This window comes from Giraffa tippelskirchi, chromosome 9, assembly GCF_054371585.1.
Source record: "Giraffa tippelskirchi isolate mGirTip1 chromosome 9, T2T-mGirTip1v1.2.pri, whole genome shotgun sequence".
In the NCBI taxonomy this organism is placed as follows: Eukaryota; Metazoa; Chordata; class Mammalia; order Artiodactyla; family Giraffidae; genus Giraffa; species Giraffa tippelskirchi.
Genome location: NC_137283.1, coordinates 78737841 through 78761852, shown reverse-complemented (window position 1 = coordinate 78761852; position 24012 = coordinate 78737841).

Below are 24012 nucleotides of genomic sequence, written 5' to 3'. Positions count from 1 at the left end.
CTTAGTGTCAAAAACACATTTTTATTTCAAAGTTGGAGAGAGTGATTAATTCATTTTAAAATATATTTTTTAGCATTTATAGGATTTCTTTGCATGTCTAACATCAAATCAAAGAGAAAACTTCTTATTGAAATATCCTGGTTCTTCTTTTTGAAATAACCTGACAATAGGAGAGAGGGTTAGAGTTTTTGAACTTCACTTATCTTTAAACTTTCTCTCGTTTGTTTGAGTCACAGAAAATGCACAAATGTATAACCAGAAATTTTTCCTTTTCAAATTAACCAGATATACTTTTGGCATCTTACTATTTTTGTCAGAACAACTCTCAATTCCAAGATATGAAATGCAGCAAAAATACCAGTTGAAATATTTATATTTCTGAGTAACTTTCAGCTGATAACAATGTCCTCTTTCTGATTGCACTTGGTCCCTGAGGAAGCAAGAAGTGCTGGTGAATGTTTTTCTGAAGTACAGAGTAGTGTGCAAAGTGCTGACCACTGTGGATGAGGAAAGAGAGTAAAACGACACTTAAAAGTAAACCTCAGTATGTGATAAGTGAAAGGAAATGCTGAGTAAACGACATCAGTGGATTGCCATTTATGCTATTCTGTGATGTAAGAAATCCTGCATTCAAAACAAGAAAAGCAAAGTAATTTTAATGTTTTTGATAGGATGCCAGAAATTAGAAGCCAGTTAAGAACTTTAGTTATTCCAAATGCTACTTAATCAATTTTTCTAAATTATATAATACTAATCTATTCAAGTTCAATGAACAAACCTTAGAGATGATTCAATCATAAGTCATGCACATATTTAAAAATGAGAGAACAAGCTGATCTGAATTTTCAACGATTAATTTATTTCAGGAGGCAAGATGCATTTAAATAAAGAATATTTAAGCTAATCTTACATCAGTTAATTCAAACCTGTTTTAGATGATGCCATTCAAGTTATTGCCAGATGATAGGTTTTCATATTTTAAAAGTTGTCTGCCAGTATTTACATTATTTTTCTTTCTTTATCATTGACTGTGTCGACTGTTTCAAATCATATTCACCATCTCTGCAAACTTATCTGCTAACAAAAGTTTGTTTATGAATTGAGGTGTTCTCTGTTAATCTGGGCTATTGCCTCCAAGAGAAATGACTCTAGTGTATTAGTCATTCAGTGTAGTTAGTCAAAAGATTACATAAATATTTCTGAGTTCCTCAATAGCTTCTCATCCTTCAAAACTCTTACAAGCAGATGAAACATGTTTCTCATTAAATTCAATGGGAAATCATAAGAGTATTGGAATTAGAGGAAATAAGGAGGACAGGAATAACCATGTCACAGTTTCCTAATCAATAAGGAAAGAGTAGTGATCGCTGCTGAGGTGCACAATTTCAAAATAACATTTTAAAAATATAAGTCAGTTATTTGAATGTTGCTAGGGCATGAACTTATTGCTCTGAAAGTGAAAGTATTAGTTGCCCAGTTGTGTCTGATTCTTTGCGACCCCATATACTGTGGCCTGCTAGGCTCCTCTGTCCATGGATTCTTATGGCAGGAACACCAAAGTGGGTAGCCATTCCTTTCTCCAGGGCATCTTTCCCATGCAGGGATCAAACTTGGGTGGCCTCCACTGCAGGCAGACTCTTTACATCTGAGCCACCAGGGAAGCCCCAAGGTTGATTTAAAAGAGAGGATACTGATTATTTACCCCAGATTTACTGAATATAATACCTTTGAAAGTTCCAAAGGGCTGATGAAGGGAATCTCCAGTTTAAGCAATAATTATATCTAGGAGATATAGAAAAATGATGAAATTTAAATATCTTCATTCTCTATCTCTAAGTAAATAATGAATCCAGGAAATAATCATTACTATCTTCAAAAAGCATTAGACTGAAAATTGATGTGGAATTTTATAATGGAATAATTGAATCAAAACTATGGGAAAGCCACTGATCATTCTATTAAAAGTAGGGTGAGTAGACAGTATGTGTCTCTGGATATGATGCTTTAGGAAGTACAAAGTATCACTTAATTGAATCTGAATTGACTCTAAACCTCTGGATCTAACGACTAGTTTACAGGAAATGCTTAAGGTAGAGGAAAAATTCAATAGCAAAAGGATGCAATCAACTCAAACCAGAGTGTGGAAAATTCAGGAGGACAAATGACTGGATTTCTTATTCATTATACAATCAAAAAAGGGCTTGTGGGGTAATGCTTATAGAGTAAAAAGACATAAGAAACATACCAACTAAATGTTGTGTGTACATATTGTTAGAATCCTGATTCTTACTAGACAACTGTAAAATATACACTTTTAGAACAAAGAGATTCAGAAAATAATAGCTGATATTAAATAAGTACTGCTAATTTTGTTGGAGTAATTGCATGATTTTTATACATAAAAAGTAAAGTTCCTTGGTTATGGTTGTATTTTCTTTAAAATACTCTAGTTAGAAATAGGTAAAATATAGGGTAAAAGAAAGTAAAGGGGAGGGATGGAAGGAAAGACAGAGAAATAGAGAGACAGAGGGTAAGAAAGCATGTGAAGTGAATGATTATAAATGAAAATAATAATTACTGAGGTCTGTAGCAATTTAACTAGTGAGATTTGCTGACAATTCATTATTATCTCCTCTCTAGTCTGTGTTTGACAATTTCCATTGAAAATACGTCAACAACAAATTGGCTCTTGCCGTGGGTGCTTCCCATCTATCTCCACAAGGATTAAATCATGTGCTGCTGCAGCTGATGACCTCCAACACTCCCCAAAGGAGTTCAGGGTGAACAGCAGAAATGAAGCCCTTTGTGCTCCCAGAAAACTGGCAGGACAGGTCTTCAGATAGTTGAATATACACAGAAGTTGATTTTATGAGCTCAAATCCTGTATCTTCTCATGTCTAAAAAAACACTAAAATCCTTCATAGCAGAAGCTTCACAAAACCAGCAGAAACTTTCTAAAAATAAACGTGCTTGATTGCATGTACTCTCCCTTTACCAAAATCACATATATACTGTCCTTCTCCCTTACCTTTTTGGAACAGTTTCTCAGAGCTATCTGAGGTGCTGTCTCCCTGGGCTGCAGTACTCATGTTGCCCCAAATAAAACTAACTTGCAACTTTCACGATATGCATCATAAGTTGACACACACTTAAAAAATGTATGGTGTAATATTGAAAGTGAAAGTCACTCATTCATGTCGAACTCTTTCTGATCCTATGAACTATAAGGCCAGAATACTGGAGTGGGCAGCTGTTCCTTTCTTCAAGGGATCTTCCCAACCCAAGGATTGAACCCAGGTCTCCCACATTACAGGTGGATTCTTTATCAGCTGAGCCACCAGGGAAGACCAAGAATACTGGAGTGGGTAGCCGATCCCTTCTCCAGTGGATCTGTCCAACCCAGGAATCAAACCGGAGTTTTATCATCCTCTGTCACCGTCTTCTATCTCTGCTTTCGATCTTTCCCAGCATGAGGATCTTTTCCATGAGTCTTTGTTTCCATCAGGTGGCCAAAGTATTAGAGCTTCAGCTTATTTCCTCAAATGCAGAGTGAAGCTCTGCTTAGGGTCATGCTTCTGGGCGATATTAACATCCACTAACAAGCTAAAGGAGGAGAAAGATCTCACCTTTTCAACTGTATCTCATAAGGAATGCATCTGACAGGTTATCTTATTTATTGAGCTCTCTACAGGATCATCTGAGGTTGCACTGTATTTCATAGAATGTCTTGACCTCTCTTTAAACCAAATCACACTCCTCCAAGCTCCAAACTAGTGCTGATACAGTAATTTTTAGAAACAAACCATTTGAACCTCAAACTTTCTTCCACAAGACTTCTTCCCAGTGAACTCAACCTGCAGAAATAAAGAAGATCATGGTTTATGATTCTTTTTATTGTGCTGCTGGGTCCTATTTGCTAGAATTTTCTTGAGGATTTCTGCATTTACTTTTATCAGTGATATTGACCTATAATTTTCTTTGTTGGTGGTATCTTTGTCTGGTTTTGGAATCACAGTGATGGTGACCTTGTAGAATGAATTGGGAGTCTTTCCTTTCTCTGCAAATTTGTAGAACAGTTTGAATAGGACAGATGTTAGTTCTTCTACATTCAGTAGAATTCACCTGTGAAGCCATCTGGCCCTGGGTTTTTGTTTGTTGAAATAATTTTGATTACATTTTTGATTCTTTTGATTGTGATTGATCTGTTCATATTTTCTATTTCTTCCTGGTTTGGTCTTGGAAAGTTGTACGTTTCTAAGGAATTCTCCATTTCTTCTAGGTTGTCCATTTTATTGGCATATAAATGCTTGTAGTAGTCTCTTATGATCCTCTGTATTTCTGTATTTCCTGTTGTAATTTCTCCTTCTACATTTCTAATTTTATTGGTTTGAGACTTCTCCCTTTTTTTCTTAATGAGTCTGGCTAATGGTTTGTCAACTTTGTTTATCTTCTTAAAGTAACAGTTTTAAGTTTTATTGATGTTTGTTATTACCTCCTTTATTCTTTTTTATTTAATTCTCCTCTGATCTTCATGATTTCTTTCCTTCTACTAACAAGATTTCTTTCCTTCTACTAGGAGATTTATCCTAGGGATGCAAGGGTCTTCAATGTATGCAAATCAATCAATGTGATACAACAAACTAACAAACTGAAAGATAAAAAACTATATGATCATCACAACAGTTGCACAGAAAGGTTTCAATAAAATTCAACACCCAATTATAGCAACAACTCTCCAGAAAATAGGCATGTAATAAACTTACCTCAACATAATAATGGCCACATATGACAAACCCATAACAAATATTATTCTGAATGGTGAAAAAAAAGCATTTCCTTTAAGACCAGAAACAAAAGAAGGGTGCCCCTCTTAGCACTATTGTTAAACATCATTTTGGAAGTCCTACCCATAGCTGTCAGAGAAAAAATAAATAAAAGAAATCCATGTTGGAAAAGAAGTACAACTCTCATTGTTTGTAGATGACATGACGCTATACATAGAAGATGCCACTAGAAAATTATTAAAGCTAATCAATGGCTAAAGTCAAGTCACAAGGTATAAAATTAATGTACAGAAGCCTCTTGTGTTATTATACATTAACAATGAAAAATCAGAAAGAGAACTTAAGGAAAACATCCCACTTCCCATTACAACAAAAATAATAAAATACTTAAGAATAAATTTACCTAAAGAGACAAAAATAAAAAACTATACAGAAAACCATAAGGCACTGATGAAAGTACTGAAAGATGACACAAACAGATGGAGAGATACACAATATTCTTGTATACAAAAAATCAATATTGTGACAATGAGTACACTACTCTAAGCCATCTACAAATTCAATGAATCCCTATCAAACTACCTAAGATATTTTTCACAGAATTAGAACAACAACAACAAAAATTGCAATTTATATGGAAAGCCAAAAGACCCCAAATAGCCCAAGTAATCATGAGAAAGAAAAATGAAGCTGGAAGAAGAACTCTTTCTGACTTTATACCACACATACTATACTACAACGCTACAGTCATCAAGACAGTATGGTACTGGCAAAAATATAGAAATATAGACCACTGGAGCAAGGTAGAAACCCCAGAGTTAAATCCAAGCACCTCTGGGCACCTTATCTTGACAAAAGAGGCAGGAATATACAATGGAGAAAAGACCACCTCTTCAATAAGTGGTCCTTGGAAAATGGGCAACTACACACGATAGAATAAAACTAGAACACTTCCTAACACCATACGCAAAAATAAACTCAAAATGGATTCAAGATTTAAATGTAAGGCCAGAAACTATCTCTTAGAGGAAAACATAGCCAGTGCACTCTTTGACAATCACAGCAAGATCATCTTTTACCCACCTCCTAGAGTAATGGAAATAAAAACAAAAATGAACAAATGGAACCTAATTAAGCTTTTATGGCTTTGCACAGCATAGGAAACAATAAACAAAATTCAAAGAAAACCCTCAGAATGGGAGAAAATAATTGCAAATGAAGCAAGTAACAAATGATTTTTCTCCAAAATATATAAACATCTCATACAACTCAATTTCAGAAAAAAAAACAGTCCAATCAAAAATGTGCAGAAAACCTAAACAGACATTTCTTCAAAGAAAACATACAGATAGCCAGTAATCACATGAAAAGATGCTCAACATCACCAGTTATTAAAGAAATGCAAATCAAAACTACAATAAGTTATCGCCTTCTACCGGTCAGAGTGGCCACCATCAAAAAATCCACAAACAATAAATGCTGGAGACTATGTGAAGAAAAGGGAACCCTCCTACACTGTTGATGGGAATGTAAGTTGATCGAGCCATTATGGAGAACTGTATGGTGATTCCTTTAAAAATCCCACTACTGGGTTTATATCTTTAGAAAACTGCAACTCAAAAATACACATGTACCCTAATGTTCATTGCAGCACTATTTACAAAAGCCAGGACATGGAAGCAAACTTTAAGTCCATCAACAAATGAATACATACGTAAGATAAAGTATATAATATATATATATATATATATAATGGAATATTACACTACCATAAAAATGAATAAATTTGAGTCAGTGGCAGTGAGGTACACTAATCTAGAGCCTGTTATGTGGAGTGAAGTAAGTCAGAAAGATAAAATCAAATATTGTATATTAATGCACATATGCAATCTAGAAAAATGATCTAATGAGCCTATTTGCAGGGAAGAAATGGAGACACAGATGAACTTGTGGAGGCACAGTGTGTGAGGGAGAGAATGGACAAATTGAGAAAGTAGCATTGACATATATACACTATCAGGTGCAAAATAGATAGCTGGTGGGAAGCCCAGCCTGGGACTCTATAATGCCCTAGAAAGGTGGGGTGGGGGGATGGGAGGAAGGTTCAGGAGGTAGGGGATGTATGTACAATTATAGCTAATTCATGTTATTGTATGGCAGAAACCAACACAGCATTATAAAAAAATTTTAATCTAGTTAAAAAATAAATTTAAAAAAAGGGGGAAAATACAATACTTTTCCTCACCCAACTTTATAAATAAATATATGTGAATTAAAAAAAAAGGTAGTGAAGATTATTTAAAGTAGCCTGGTTTATAGCTTTGCTAGAATAAGCAAAAAAGAAAATGAGAAACGTTTGGATAAATCATCTCTTGATATGACACTTTGCCTTTGTTGGGAGCACAGAAATGAGTCATTTTCAACTTCATTTACTTTTAGTGGTATTTGTAGAAATTTGAGCTCCATCATGTTTTGCAGGAATTTAATTTTCTATGATCATTTTGAAATATGTCTTTCTATTTTAAAATAGCCCTATCAGTGAAGATGACCATTTATTCCATTATTAAGTTAGAAGGATGAATTTCTGCCTGTTAATGTCCTCATTATCACTGTGCTTCATACCACATGCCGCATACATACCCCTGCAAGCATACCACTACATGTACTTTTTGGGAAGCGTTTTATATATCATATTTATAAGAAAGTTGCGCTTCCCTGATAGCTCAGTTGGTAAAGAACCCGCCTGCAATGCAGGAGACCCCAGTTCAATTCCTGGGTCCGAAAAATCTGCTGGAGAAGGAATAGGCTCCCCATTCCAGTATTCTTGGGTTTCCTTTGTGGCTCAGCTGGTAAAGAATCAGCCTGCAATACAGGAGACCAGGGTTTGATCCTTGGGTTGGGAAGATCCTCTGGAGAAGGGAAAGCTACCCACTCCAGTGTTCTGGCCTGGAGAATTCCATGGACTGTATAGTCCATGGGGTCACACAAAGTCGAACACGACTGAGTGACTTTCACTTTCATAAGAAAGTATAGCATAATCATTATTATATTAATATAATTAAGGGAAAATAATGAAAGAATGACCCAATAACTGATCGTAAATATAGCCCAATAATGGCTTGTAAAAGATATTAATAAATGTTCAGTTTAATTATGAAGGATGAACAATCGATAATAGCAATGAGAAGTGATCCAGTTTTGCTACTTCAGGAATAGAAATCAGGAGATAATGCAATTGTACCTTATCTCTTTCTTCTACCCTCTGTGCATAAAGTCCTCTGGGAGCCATACTTACGAAAGTGCAGAAGGTTCCAGGTTTGTCATCACTACATTTTTTCTCTTTCTCCCTAAGTCTATCTCTCCATGTTGGCACATAGGAGAGATCCCCACCCCACCCCACTTGGAGGCTCAGTTTTCTTCCTGACAGAGAATTTCCATAAATTCAGCAATGTCTTATGCAGCCTGCTACTTGAATGCTAATATTTTGGTGAAGTAGCATAGTCAAAGCTTTCCAGGCAAATATTCCTGATCTAAAACCTGGCTTTTCCATTTTACAAACCTTTGTTACTTTATATATAAAGAGAAAATTAATGTCTATCTCTCAGAGCTGTTATGTTGATTAGTAGTGAGTAATAAGGAAACCATATTTGGGATATACTAGAAAACTATGATTTATTTTCCCACATAGTTCCTTCTGGTTTGATTTACCACCCCAGAAATGCTGAAATAATTCTGTTGCTGGTTATTTCTATTTGCAGTACTTTTAAATGTCTGTAATATTCTCCCTTCTCCTGCCTCTTCCTCCATAATCATGAAGGAAATGGAAAATAGTAGAGAAGATATGTGAGTGCCTTAACAGCTACTTCACAACAAACATACTTCATAACAGAGTCTCTGACAAAACAAAACTTATTTGATTATATTCATGGACTCAGGGGTCCAATTATCATAGAGAGTGTGGTAGAGATGTTCATCTTTGTTTCACATAGTGGGATGTGGTTATTATTATTCATTTTCTCCTTGGAAGAAAAGCTATGACAAACCTAGACAGTGTATTAAAAAGCAGAGACATTACTTTGACAACAAATGTCCATATCATCAAAGGTATGGTTTTTCCAGTAGTCATGTATGAATGTGAGAGATGGACCATAAAGGAGGCTGAACACCAAAGAATGCTTTTGAACTGTGGTGTTGGAAAAGACTCCTGAGAGTCCCTTGGACTGCAAGATCAAACCAATCGACTCTAAAGGAAAACACCCCTAAATAGTCATTAGAAGGACTGATGCTGAAGCTGAAGCTCCAATACTTTGGCTGTCTGATATGAAGAACTGACTTATTAGAAAAGACCTTGATACTGGGGAAGTTTGAAGGCAGGAGGAGAAGGGGATGACAGAGGCTGGGTGGTTGAATGGCATCACCGACTCAATAGACATGGGTTTGAACAAGCTCCAGGAGACGATGAAGGACAGGGAAGCCTGGTGTGTTGCAGTCCAGATACGACTGAGTGACTGAACAACAACAATTCTTGTTCATATGAATGAAAGAGGGAAATTATCTACTCCACTTGGATTCAATATAGGCTAGTCATCTGGGTGAGATAACTGTGATAGACTCTATCGAAATAATTGTGGCAGGAAAACAGACATTCAGTCATTAGTCCTTAGCAATTTGAAGATGCAGCTGGGTGTGTATTGGCAATTTCTTGATTAGGGCCCAGTCCTTGACAATAACTCCCTTTGGCTTCAAATTCTGCCTTCTGTGTTCTCTCCCCTCCCTCGCTACTCCCTCACCATTTTTCATACTTCTGCTTTCATCAAAATTAGTTTATTTTTGAAACTATATAATTAATAGAGAGTTTTCAGTGTGCAGAAATTTAGAGATTCAAAGTTCTCTTTTCACTTTGACTTTTCTCTGCCCCTTTCCATTAAAACTGATAGTATTCCTTTAAAAACTTGGGGCTTTTCTTGTCATGTCATGCTTCATGCTATTGAACAGAATCTACACCTACAAATATCTTGAAGAAAAATATCCTCTACCATGGTATCGCTTTTTTTTTTTTATGTTTTCATGCTTTATTTTATTTTTTGATTTTTTTAAAAATAAATTTATTTATTTTAGTTGGGGGCTAATTACTTTACAATATTGTAGTGGTTTTTGCCATATATTGACATGAATCAGCCATGGGTTTACATGTGTTCCCCATTCTGAACCCCCCTCCCACCTCCCTCCGCATTCCCATCCCTCTGAGTCATCCCATTGCCCCAGCCCCGAGCATTTGTCTCATGCATCAAACATGGAATGGTGTTCTGTTTCACATATGATAATATACATGTTTCAATGCTATTGTCCCAAAACGTCGCACCCTCACCTTCTCCCTCAGAGTCCATAAGACTGTTCTATGCATCTGTGTCTCTTATTCTGTCTCGCATATAGGGTTATCGTTACCATCTTTCAAATTCCATATATATGCATTAGTATACCGTATTGGTGTTTTTCTTTCTGGCTTACTTCACTCTGTATAATGGGCTCCAGTTGGTATCTCTTGTAAGGCAGTGATGGAACAATGCTTTTAAGAGGTTTAAGCATTGTTGTCCAGGCAAGTGAGTCAGTGGGACGTTCCCTTAGATTCTTGGTGGCTTCTTTGTTAAACTGAGAAGCTTTTTATGATTTGATCTGAATCTTTCTGGGGATTTAACAAAGGACTTTTCAACCACACTCTGTATTCCCAGGGACCAAGTTTTCTGGCAGGACTTTGGATTTATTTGGCATGTGTTCTGCGACTATTTATTTGAAAATGTCTTCCTTGATGAAAAGACTGCCCTAGCCCTATATATTTCCTAACAATTCTAACTGAATCTTAGGAATTTTGTCCATAAATAATCTATCTCCTTCAAAATTTTATCATGAGCAATAAGCAGAAAGTCACTAGATCATTGAGTTTATTTGGTCCATTTTCTGTCTTTCACATTACCATCAGTGATGCTATTGTCAAACTTTCTGTTACTACATAACAATGGTAGCTCTAATCCTAGCTTCCAACAGTTTTTTTTTCTTTTTTCATTATCCTTCAAAAATTTTCATTATTGAGACTCATCAGGTTTCTGTTCACTGCATAATTCTAAAGTCAGCATTACATGTTTCAAGTTTTTGTTATGGCATCATCTCATTCATAGTACCAAATTTTTCTGTTGCATTTTCTTGAAAAGCAAACTATGATTTTCACTCCTCTGTGAGGTCATGATAAATCAGATGAAGAAGGCTATAGATATTCTATAGCCTTCAGCAGATGCTGTTGGCTATGCAAGTTGCCCCACAAAAGATGACAAGAGAGTGAGATTCCACTTCTTTAGTGAATGTAGCAGCTTCCTAGGGGAGAAGAGAGGGGTGCAGCTTCCACATTGCAGAATTATTAAAGTGAGATGACTAGGGGAAGAGGGCGGAAAGGGGAAGATTTACAAAACTGTGTACACTTAAACATAACGTACCCTCAGAAGACCTAGAGTTTTTCCTTTTGTGTGACACACTCTCCATTCTTCTCTTTCAGGTTTAGTTCTTTGCTGATTTTTATGCAAAACTTTAAGCTGTCTAAAATAGACTTCAATCTCCTTTTATTTATACATTGTTCCCCAAACCAAATAAATGTATTGTTAGTATCAGTTGTATCAAAAAGTTGTATCTTTATCAGGCAAGAAAAAAAAATCCCTTTAAGTCTTACTTCCATTTGGGAGAGAATATTTTAGAAACTGGCACACTAACAGAATTAGAAAAGTATGCTGAGTAGTAACATTTATAGAAGACAAGGGGAATAAACAGAAAAAAATAGGTAAAATTAAGAGTTTTGAAGAAAGGTATAGTATTGGCATTACATCTGATAGAGAGATTAAATAAGAGGCACATTAAGAAGAAATGATCTAACTTTTAATTCAGAGTTAATTAAAGACTTAAAAGACCAAATTAAGTATATAGTTGATGACAGAATTCAGTGAGTTAAGTATTAAATATTTTCAGAGGAGTTAGAAGCTGTAAGTGACAAAGAAAAGTGCAAGATTACAATTGATGGACATTTGTGTGCTGGAGAAGCAAGATTACATGAAGTAATTTGCTTTTGTTTTTGTTTGGCTGGGTATTAAATCTGAACTACTAAGGATCTAAAGGGACAAAGTCTGTAGGAAAATCAGAGGAAAGAAATAGGTTCAGCTTCTTGTTGGTTGGTGATATTCAAGTCAGGATAGAATGAGTTAAAGAAATAGTTTATCCCTTGTATTCTGAAGAAGCAAATACATTTAACACATTTGAAAATAGTGTCAGGTCATTTGGATTATGATCATATTTTATTCCATTTAAAATGAGAATTTTACTCCTTAAGAATAAAAAAATCCTTCCTTCTTGAATTCTAGTAAAGCTTTGTAAATAAAATAATAAATACATGAAATACATATATATATATATAATATATGACCTACCATATATTATATATCACAAAGAAGGTTCATAAATCACTACAGCTGGAGGAAAACCAGTGCACACAGCAAAAACTACATATCGTTATTTTCTAACTGTAGTCATGCTCAACGAGCTTTAGCTAAACCTTGTTTGATCCTCATGTAATAAAATATTCCTCCTCAAGTTGCCAGTAAGACACCCAGCTAGTAGTAACCAACAGAAAATTGGAAATGAAGAATTAGTGAGGGAGTGGTTTAGATTGGAGATGTAGATTTCAAAGATATTTTCCCAGAGTTGAAAGCTGACACACTGGGAGCGGAGGTTATTGCCACATAAAAGAGAAGTGCTTGGCAAAAAGAAATGGAGAATGTGTACATTTTCTGAAGCATGAGAGTAAGAGAGTTTGTACTGAGGATATGAAGGAGAGGAAATACCTGAAATGAAATGTAATTTTTTTTTTAAATTTTAAAGATTTAGAAATCCAGATATCAAAAGCAATGTATAACCAACACTAATAGTCATATCTTCTAACATTATTTTTCACATGAACATTTTTCTATATTTATATATTAGCATAGATAAAAATGGGAATATTACAATATTACAATTACAAATGTTTACAATAGCCAAGACATGGAAGCAACCTAGATGTCCATCAGCAGACGAATGGATAAGGAAGCTGTGGTACATAAACACAATGGAATATTACTCAGCCATTAAAAAGAATACATTTGAATCAGTTCTATTGAGACGGATGAAACTGGAGCCCATTATACAGAGTGAAGTAAGCCAGAAAGAAAAACAACAATACAGTATACTAATGCATATATATGGAATTTGAAAGATGGTAACGATAACCCTATATGCAAGACAGAATAAGAGACACAGATGCATAGAACAGTCTTATGGACTCTGAGGGAGAAGGTGAGGGTGGGACATTCTGGGAGAATAGCACTGAAACACGTATATTATCATATGTGAAACAGAACACCATTCCAGGTTCAATGCATGAGACAAATGCTCAGGGCTGGGGCAATGGGATGACCCAGAGGGATGGGATGGGGAGGGAGGTGGGAGGGGGTTCAGGATGGGGAACACATGTAAACCCATGGCTGATTCATGTCAATGTATGGCAAAAACCACTACAATATTGTAAAGTAATTAGCCCCTAACTAAAATAAATAAATTTATAAAAAAAAAAAAAAAACATAAAGTAAAGTGAAAAAAAAAAAAAAAAGAGTTCCTGTTAGTCTTTATCTTCCCTGACAGTGTTGCCAGAAATTATATTTTAGCCAATTCAATGGATACAATTTCTATTTCTCTGATGATTGTAAGCTTGAGCATTTTTATTAAAAAAAAAATCATTAGCATTTGTTCAAACTCTTTAGTGAATTATATTTGGTTTGTTCATTTATGTCTGTTTCTTTATATAAACATTTGGATAATGATGTATTAGTCTACATAACAGACTTTTAATTGTTTAGTATGCAACCAAAGAAATTATCTTAATTTAATGCAATCAAGGTTTAATGCAATCATGTTTTTATGCATTCACACTTGCATTCTTGTACATTATTGAAATATATTATTTTTGGAGCAATTTTAGGTTCATAGTAAAAGTGAGAGGGAAATATAGAGATTTCCTACATGTCTTCTGCTCCTTCAAATGTATGATGGCCTCCCCTATTGTCAATATCACCACCAGCATGGTACATTTGTTACAACTGATGAAGCTCCATTCACACATCATTATCACCCAAAGCCCACAGTTAAGGGTTCACACTGGTATCCTACATCCTATTAGTTTGGACAAATGTATAGTGGCATCTATCCATCATTATTGTACCATACGGAGTATCTACACAGCCCTAACAATTCTGTTACTTTTTTCATCTCTCTTTCCCACCTAAACCCTGACAAGCACTGATTTCTTTTTATTTTTTACTCTCACGTTTTGTCTTTTCCAGAATTTCATATAGTTGGAATCATGCAGTATTTGGCTTTTCAGAATGATTTCTGTCATTTAAAAATAGGCATTTGAGTTTCCTCGAGGGCTTTTCATGGTTTGATAACTTACTTCCTTTTAGCACTAAATAACTTTCCATTATCTGGATGTACCACAGTTTATCTCTTCACCTAATGGAAAACATTGTGGTTGCTTCCAAGTTTTGGAAATTATTAATAAAACTGCTTAATATCCATGTGCAAGTTCTGTTCAGGCATACATTTTCAACTCTTTTTAGTAAATAAACACCAAGGAGAGTGATTGCTGGATCATGAGTTAATAGTGTGTTTACTTTTTTAAGAAACTTCCAAAATGTCTTAAAAGTGACTGAACAAGTTTGCCTTCTCACCTGCAATGGAGGACAGTTCCTGTTGCTTCACATTCTTGCCAATATATGGTGTCAGTGTTCTGGGTTTTGGTCACTAAAATAAGAGCATAATGGTGCCATGTTGAATTTCTTTGATGACATATGCTGTAGAGACTTTTTAACATGTTTATTTGCCATCTGTATATCTTCTTTGGTGAGATAGCTATTAAGGTCTTTGGCTTATTTTAAAATCATGTTGCTTGTTTTCCTATTGTTCAGTTTTGAGTTCTTTGTACATTTTGGAAAAGTCTCATATCAAATGCCTGTTTTTTCCCCAATATTTTCTCCCAGTCAGAGGCTTGCTTTGTTTTTTCTTTGACATTGTCTTTTGCAGAGCAGATAGGTTAATTTAAATGGAGTCCTTTTTACCAATCATTTCTTTTACAGGTTGTCTTTTTTGTGTTACATCTAAAAGTCATTTACAAACCCAAAGTCATATACATTTTCTTCTATGTTACCTTGAGAAGTTTTATGTTTTTGCATTTTACATTTACATCTTTGATCTTTTTGAGTTAACCTTTACAAAGGATATAGTGTCTATGTCTTGGTTCATGATTTTCCAGCACCATTAGCTAATATTACCTTTGATCCATTGTATTTCTTTTGCTTCTCTGTGAAAGATCAGTTGACTATATTTATATGGGTCTATGTATGGTCTCTAGACTGTGTTCCATTGACCTACTTGTCTATTCTTTCACCATTACCATCCTGTCTTGAAACTACAGATTTATAATAAATTTTAAAGATGCAGGTTTGATGCCTGGGTCAGGAAGATCCCTTGGAATAGGGAAAAGCAATCTACTCCAGTATTCTTGCCTGGAAAATTCCATGGACAGAGAAGCCTGGCAAGCTACAGTACTTGGGGCTTCAAAGAGTCAGACACATCTGAGCACTAAACACTCAAAGATGATTAGTGTCAGTTGTCCAAATTTGTTGTTCTTTGATACTGTTGGCAATTCTGAGTCTTTTCTCCATATATATTTTGGAATCAGTCTGTGGATGTCTACAAGCTATTTTGCTGAGATTTTAATTGAGATTGCATTGCACTTACAGATAACTTAGGGAAAAATAGCATCTTGACAATATTGAGTCTTCCTATTCATAAACATGAAATATCTCCCCCAAAGAAACATTTTTCCATTTATTTAGTTCTTCTTTGATTTCTTTCAACAGAATTTTTTAGTGTCCTCATACAGATTTTGGAGAAGGAAATGGCAACCCACTCCAGTGTTCTTGCCTAGAGAATCCTGTAGACGGAGGAACCTGGTGGGCTGCTGTCCATGGGGTCACAGAGAGTCGAACATGACTGAAGCAACTTAGCATGCAGGCATGCATTGGAGAAGGAAATGGCAATCCACTCCAGTATTCTTGCCTGGAGAATCCCAAGGACAGAGGAGCCTGGTGGGCTGCCGTCTATGGGCTTGCCCAGAGTCGGACATGACTGAAGCGACTTAGCAGCAGCAGCAGCAGCATACAGATTTTGTTAGGTTTATACCTAAGTATTTCATTTTTTCAGGGATTAATGCAAATGACATTGTGTATTTAATTTTAAATTCCTCTTGCTTATTTCTTATAGGTTGTATTGCTTATTGCTGCTGTTGTTTAGTTAATAAGTCATATCTAGCTCTTTGTGACCCCATGGACTCTAGTTCATCAGGCTCCTCTCACCATTGGATATCTCAGGCGAGAATACTGGAATGGATTGCCATTTACTTCTCCAGGGTATCTTCCTGACCCAGCGATCTAACCAACATCTCCTATATCTCCTGCGTCTCCTGCTTGGCGAGTGGATTCTTTACCATTGAACCACCTGGGAAGCCCATGTTGCTTATTATTGATTGATTTTGCATATTCGCCCTCTATTCTGCAGGCTTGCTATAAGTGTTTAAGTGGATTCTTTACCATTGAACCACCTGGGAAGCCCATGTTGCTTATTATTGATTGATTTTGCATATTCGCCCTGTATTCTGCAGGCTTGCTATAAGTGTTTATTAGTAACAAATATTTCTTGTCAATTGTTTTAGATTTTCTATAGAGTTGATCATGTCATGTGTGAAAAAAGATAATTTTATTTTTCCTTTCATACTAACGTATGCTATATATATATATATGTATAGACACATATATACATATATATATATACACACATACATACTTACATACATTTGCATTAGCAAGGATTTCCAGTAAAATGTTAGATAGGAATCATGAGAGGGGGTATACTAACTTTGTTCCTGATCTTAGTGGGAAAGCCTTTAGTTTCTCATCATTAAGTATGATGTTACCTGTAGGATTTCTGTAGATTTTTTATTGTTCTTTTTAGATGAGGGCCTTCCCCTCTATTGTTAGTTTAAGAGAGTTTTTATCAATAATAGGTGTTGGATTTTTTCATTTTTTCTGCATCTACTGATATGATCATGATATTTTTCTTCTTTAGTTTGTTCATATATTAGATTATATTAATTGGTTTTTAAATGAACAAGCCTTATGTACCTGGGATCAATGCCACTCACATGGTAATATTATACAATTATTTTATATATTCATGAATATGATTTGTTTTTATATATTCATGAATATGATATTTTATATATCCATGAATATGAATATGAGAGATAATCTGTAGTTGTTTTTCTTTTTTTATTATTTTTTTCTTTAGTGTCTTTGTCAGGTTTTGGTATTAAGGTGATGCTGGCCTCATAGAATGAGTTAGGAAGTAGTCTGTCTACTTCTATCTTCTGAAAGAAACTATAGAGAATTGCTAATAATTTATTACATATATGTTTGTTATAACTCAATAGTGATCCTGTTTTTGCCTGGCACTTTCTGTTTTAGAGAGTTATTAATTATTTATTCATTTAAAAAATAAATATAAGACTATCCAAATTGTTTCTTTCTTCTAATGAGGGTTTAGCCATTATGTCTGTCATGAAATTAGATACAATGTTTGATTACCACTTCATCTAGGTGATCAAACATTAGGACTTTATATTGTTTACAGTATTCTTTTACCCTTTTAATTCATACTGGATGTGTAGTGATATTTCCTCTTTTATTTCTGATATTAATAAAATTTCTTCTCTCTATTTGCTTTTAGTTAGTCTGACCAGAAGCTTATTAATTTGATTGATATTTTGACGATGGATTTATCAATTCTCTCTTTCTGTTTTTCAATTCCATTGATATCTTCTTTGATATTATTACTTTTTCCTACTTACTTTGGTTTTAATCTTAGGATTTTATTCCTGATTTTACATTTTTCTTCCTTTCTTTCATGCATATTCAATCTATCAATTTCCCTCTAAGTATTGCCTTTGCTTTACATCACAAGTTTTGATGAGTTGTTTCTTTTTTTTTTTAATTTCGTTTAGCTCAAAATATTTCAAAATTTATCTCAAGATTTATTGGGCTCATGTATTATTTAGAAATTGATTGCTTGATTTCCACATTTTTAGAATTTTCTAATTACATTTTGGTTATTGATTTCTAGTTTATAATTTTATTGTTGCCTGAGAGATAGACATTGCATGTTTTTTCTCTCTCTCTCTCTTTTTAATTTGTCAAGATTTGTTCATATTCCACAATGTGGTCTATCTTGAACATTTCAGTGAACTTAACAGATTGCATATTCTGCTGTTGTTGGATGAAGGCATCAATGTGTGTGTTAGTCACTCAGTAGTGTCGAACTCTTTTTGACTCCATGGGTTGTAGCCCACCAGACTCCTCTGTCCATAGAATTCTCCTAGCAAGAATACAGGAGTGGCTTGCCATGCCTTTCTCCTGGGAATCTTCCCAGCCCAGGTATCAAACCTGGATATCCTGCATTGCACGCAGATTCTTTACCAACTGAGCCACCAGGGAATCCCAAGGCATCAATAGATGTTGTTTATATCCATTTGGTGGTGTTGAGTTTAACTGTCATTTTGGATTTTTTTGTGTCTGTTGGCTCTGCCCGTTTCATTTCTTCAATTTTATGAAGGAATTGTTTCAAGCTAGTTTTGTTTCAAAATCTAGTTGAGGTTTAAGGAAAGAAGCCACCCCTATAACAACAAAGTGCAAGGTGAAGCAGCATGTGCTGATGTAGAGACTGCAGGAAGTTATTCAGACTATCTAACTAAGATAATTCATGAAGATGGCTACAATAAGCAACAGATTTTCAGTGTAGATAAAACAGCCTTCTATTAGAAGAGGCCATCTAAGATGTTCATAGCTAGAGAGGAGAAGTCAATGCCTGGCTTCAAAGAACAGGCTGACACTCTTGTTAGTGGCTAATGCATCCTGCAACTTCAAGTTTAAGCCAATGTTCATTTATCATCCAGAAAATATTAGGATCATTAAGAAGTATGCTCTTAGTAATAGACTACTCTGACTGAAGGGGAAAAAAAAAGTCTAGTCTTCCTATGCTGTATAAACAGAACAGCAAATCCTGGATAATAGCACATCGGCTTACATCATGGTTTACTAAATATTTTAACTCCACTACTGAGACCTAATTCTTAGAAAGAAATTAAAAAAAAAAAATAAGAAGACTTTCAAAATACCACTACTCATTGACAATGTAGCTGATCACCCAAAAACTCAGATGGAGATGGACAATGAAATTAATGTTGTTTTCAAGCCTGGTAACACAATATCCTTTATCCAGCTCATGGATCAAGGAGTCACTTCAAGTTCAAGACTTTTGATTGGGGAAATACAATTTATAAGGCTATAACTGTCATATATAATGATTCCACTGATGGATCTGAGCAAAACCAATTAAAAACATACTTGAAATGATTCACCATTCTAGATGTTATGAAGAACATTTGTAATTCTTGGGAGGAGGTCAAAATATCAACATTAGCATGAGTTTGAAAGAAGTTGACTCCAACCCTCATGGATGACTTTAAGAGGTTCAAGGTTTCAGTGGAGGAAGTAACTACAGATGTGGTGGAAATAGCAAGATAACGAGAATTAGAGGTGGACTCTGAATATGTGACTGAATTTCTGGGATCTCAAGATAAAATGGATGAAAGGTTGCTTCTTAAAAGTGAGCAAAGAAAGTAGCTACTTGAGTAGCTACTTCTGGTGAAGATACTGTGAAGATTGTTGAACAACAGAAAACTTAGAATATTATATATTTGATAAAGCAGAGGAAGAGTTTGAAAGGATAGACTTCAATTTTGAAATGTTTTACTGTGGGTAAAATGCTTTCAAACAGTATTTTTTTTTTCTATAGGAAAATCATTCATGAAAGGAAGAGTCTTTGATGTAGTAAATTTCATTGTTGTTTTAGTATAAGAAACTGACACAACCACCCCAAATTTCAGCGAGCCTGATGGTGAGTAATGATTAATTCTGAAACAAGACCCTCCACTAGCAAAGACAGTGTGGCTTACTGAAGGTTCAGATGATGGTTAACAATTTTTAGCAATAAACTATTGGCTCAGATGGTAAAGCGTCTGCCTGCAATGCAGGAGACCCGGGTTCGATCCCTGGGTTGGGAAGTTCCCCGGGAGAAGGAAATGACAAGCCACTCCAGTAATCTTGCCTAGAAAATTCCATGGATGGAGGAGCCTGGTGGGCTACAGTCCATGGGGTCGCAAAGAATAGGACACGACTGAGTGACTTCCACTTTTACTTCCTTAAAGTTCACATTAAGGATTGCTATGTCTACATAGTTAATTAATCATTTCATCATCATGTAATGCTCTTCTTTATCATGGATAACTTTTTTTACTATAAAATCTGCTGTTTCTGAAATTATATTTGCTGAAAGTAGCTATTCCTAGGGATGCCCTGGTAGCTCAGGCAGTAAAGAGTTTCCCTGCAATGTAGGAGACCTGGTTTCAGTCACTAGGTGGGGAAGGTCCCCTGGAGAAGAGCATGGCGACCGACTCCAGTATTCTTGCTTGAAGAATCCCCATGGGCAAAGGAGCCTAGTGGGCTACAGTCCATAGGGTCACAAAGAGTCAGACACTATTGAGCAACTAAGCACAGAATAGTTGTTTGTAATTTTTAAAAAAACAATTTTTTATTGGAGTATAGTTGATTTGTAATGCCATGTAGGTTTCAGGTGTACAGCAAAGTCAATCAGTTACACACATCCATGTGCCCACTTTTTTAAAGATTATTTTTCCATATATTGAGTAGAGTTCCCTGTGTTATACTGTAGGTTCTTATTAGTTATCTATTTTATATATAGTAGTGTGCATATGTCAAACTCAGTCTCCAAATTTATCTCTCAAAGTCTTCCCCCTTGGTAGCCACAAGTTTGTTTTCTACATCTATGACACTATTTCTGCTTTGTAAATAAGTTTGCATGTACCATTTTTTAATATTCCACATATAAGTGATATACTATGATATTTATTTTTCTCTATCTGACTTACTTCATTTATGTTGATCTCTAGGTCCATTCATGTTATTGTAAATGGCATTATTTCATTCTTTATAATGACTGAGTAATAATCGATTGCATTTATGTAGCACATCTTCTTTATCCATTCATCCATTGATGGACATTTAGGTTGTGTCCATGTCCTGGCTACCATAAAGAGTGCTGTAATAAGCATTCAGGTTAATGTATCTTTTTGAATTATGCTTTTTTTTTTTCTGGATATATGCTCAGGAGTGAGATTGTTGGATATACTCCTACATTTTTTGATTAGTACTAGCAGTCTATTTCCCTATATTTATTTACTTTTAACCCATGTGTTTATTTATATTTAAAATGTGTTTCTTGTAGACAATATGCAGTTGGGTCAGGTTTTGGCAGAGTGAAAATATCTGCCTTTTAATAAATACTTTTAGACAGTTGTCTTTTAAACTAATTATTGACATACTGACATAACTGGATTAATATCTACCATATTAATTGTGTTTTATATTTGCTGTTTTGTTCTTTTACCCTGTTTTTGTCTTCTACTCATTTTGTGATTTTAATTGAGTATTTTATATGATTCGATGTTTACGCTTTCATTTAACATACCAGTTATATTTTTTTAACTTTCCAATGTACATTTATACTTAGCTTATCCAAATCTGCTTTTAAAATACCCATTTGACGGATAGTGTGAGTATATTATAATAACAATATAATCTTACTTCTTCCCTCCCATGCTTTGTATCCTTACTATCATTTGTTTCACTTTATATAAGCACACATAGGCAATTACTGGCAATAAATTCTCTCAGTTTTGTTTATTTGAGGAAGACTTATGTCTTGCTCAATCTTGATGGACAATTTTGCAAGCTGCAGAATGCTAGGCTGGTGTTGATTTTCTCTCAACTTCTAAATTGTTTACTCAATTTTCTTCTTATGTGGTTTCTTTCTGAGGAACTGTCAGATGTAAAACTTATCTTTCCTTCTCTATAGGTAAGATTCTTCTTTCCTCTGACTGGTTTCAGAATTTTTTTCTTTGATTTTCTGTTGTCAAAAATTATATGCGCACATGTATTTGCTTTGTCATTTATTTTGGATGGTATTCTGAGATTGTTGGATATGAGGTTTGGTTTCTGACATTAATTGGGGTAAGATCTCAGTCAGCATTGTTCTATATGTTTCTCCAGGTTATTTATTTCTTCTCCTTCTGATTTCCCCCTTACATGTATGTTACATCTTTGCAGTTGTCCACGGCTCATAGATATTCTATTCTGTTTTTGCTTTTGTCCCTGCTATTTGTTCTTTTTGCTTTTTAGTTTCTATTGAGATATCCTCAAACTCCAAGATTCTTTTCTCAATTTTGTCCAGAAAAACATCTACTTCTGGCTCATTGACTATGCTAAAGCCTTTGACTATGTGGATCATGACAAACTGCAGAAAATTCTTCAAGAGATGGGAATATCAGATCACCTTACCTGTCTCCTGAGAAACTGTATGCAAGTCAAGAAGCAACAGTTAGAACCTGGCATGGAACAATGGACTGGCTCCAAATTGGGAAAGGAGTAGTCAGGGCAGTATATTGTCACTCTGCTTTTTTAACTTATATGCAGAGAGCATCATGCTAAATGCCAGAATGGATGAAGCTCAAGCTGGAATCAAGATTTCCTGGAGAAATGCCAATAACTTCGTATATGCGGATGACACCACAATAATGACAGAAACTGAAGAGGAACTAAAGAGCCTCTTGATGGAAAGAGGAGAGTGACAAAAAAGGCTTAAAACTCAACATTAAAAAAATGAAGATCATGGCATCTGGTACTATCACTTTATGGTAAATGGATGGGGAAAAAATGGAATTAGTGACAAACATTATTTTCTTGGGCTCCAAAATCACTGCCGACAGTGACTGTAGCCATGAAGTTAAAAGATACTTGTTTCTTGGAAGCAAGCATATTAAAATCTTGACAGCATATTAAAAAACAGAGATATCACTATTTTGCCAACAAAGGTCTGTATAGTAAAAGTTATGGTTTTGCCACTGTGAGGTGTATGGATGTAAGAGTTGGACAATAAAGAAGGGTGAGCGCTTACAATTGATACTTTCATATTGTGGTGCGAAGACTCTTGAGATTCCCTTGGACAGCAATGAGATAAGACAACTCAGTCCTAAAAGAAATCAACTAAGAATGTTCACCGAAAAGACTGAAGCTGAAGCTGAAGTTCCGATACTTTGGCCATCTGATATGAAGAGCTGACTCATTGGAGAAAACACTGATGCTGGGAAACATTGAAGGCAAGAGGAGAAGGAAATGCCAGAGGATGAAATGGTTGAATGGCATCACCAATTCAATGGACATGAGTTTGAGCAAACTCTGGGAGATTGTGAAGGACAGGGAAGCCTGGAGTTCTGCAGTCCATGGAGTTTCAAAGAGTTCAATACAACTGAGGTACTGATTGAACAACAACAAGTGATAAGTGCATAAAAGACATTCTCTGTTTCTATTAGACTGTTTTGAAATCTAGTATTTATGTTTTGGTTCTTTCTTAGGATTCTCATTTATTTGGTTACATCATTCATGTGGTAAAGAATCTGCCTGCAATGCAGGAGACCTGGGTTCGATCCCTGGGTCAGGAAGATCCCCTGGAGAATGGAATGGCAATCCACTGCAGTATTCTTGCCTGGAGAATCCCATGGACAGAGGAGCCTGTAAGGCTACAGTCCATGGGGTCGCAAAGAGTTAGACATGACTGAGCAACTAACACCTTCACTTTTCTTATCATGTTAATTATAGATTTGCTCTATGTTTTTGGCTGATATTCTGATAATTTCAAAAGTTCTACCCTGTCAGGTTTTGATGCCTGTTCTACCCATTCAAACTGTGTTTTTGCATTTTAGTATGCCTTATATTTTTTTTCCCCTTTATAGCCAAATATGATACACTGGGTAAAATGAATTGTTGTAAATAGGGATTTATTGATTTAATGGTGAGGTATATGGAAATGTGGGAACATAATGTTATGATTAGTTATAAATTTTTGAGTGAGT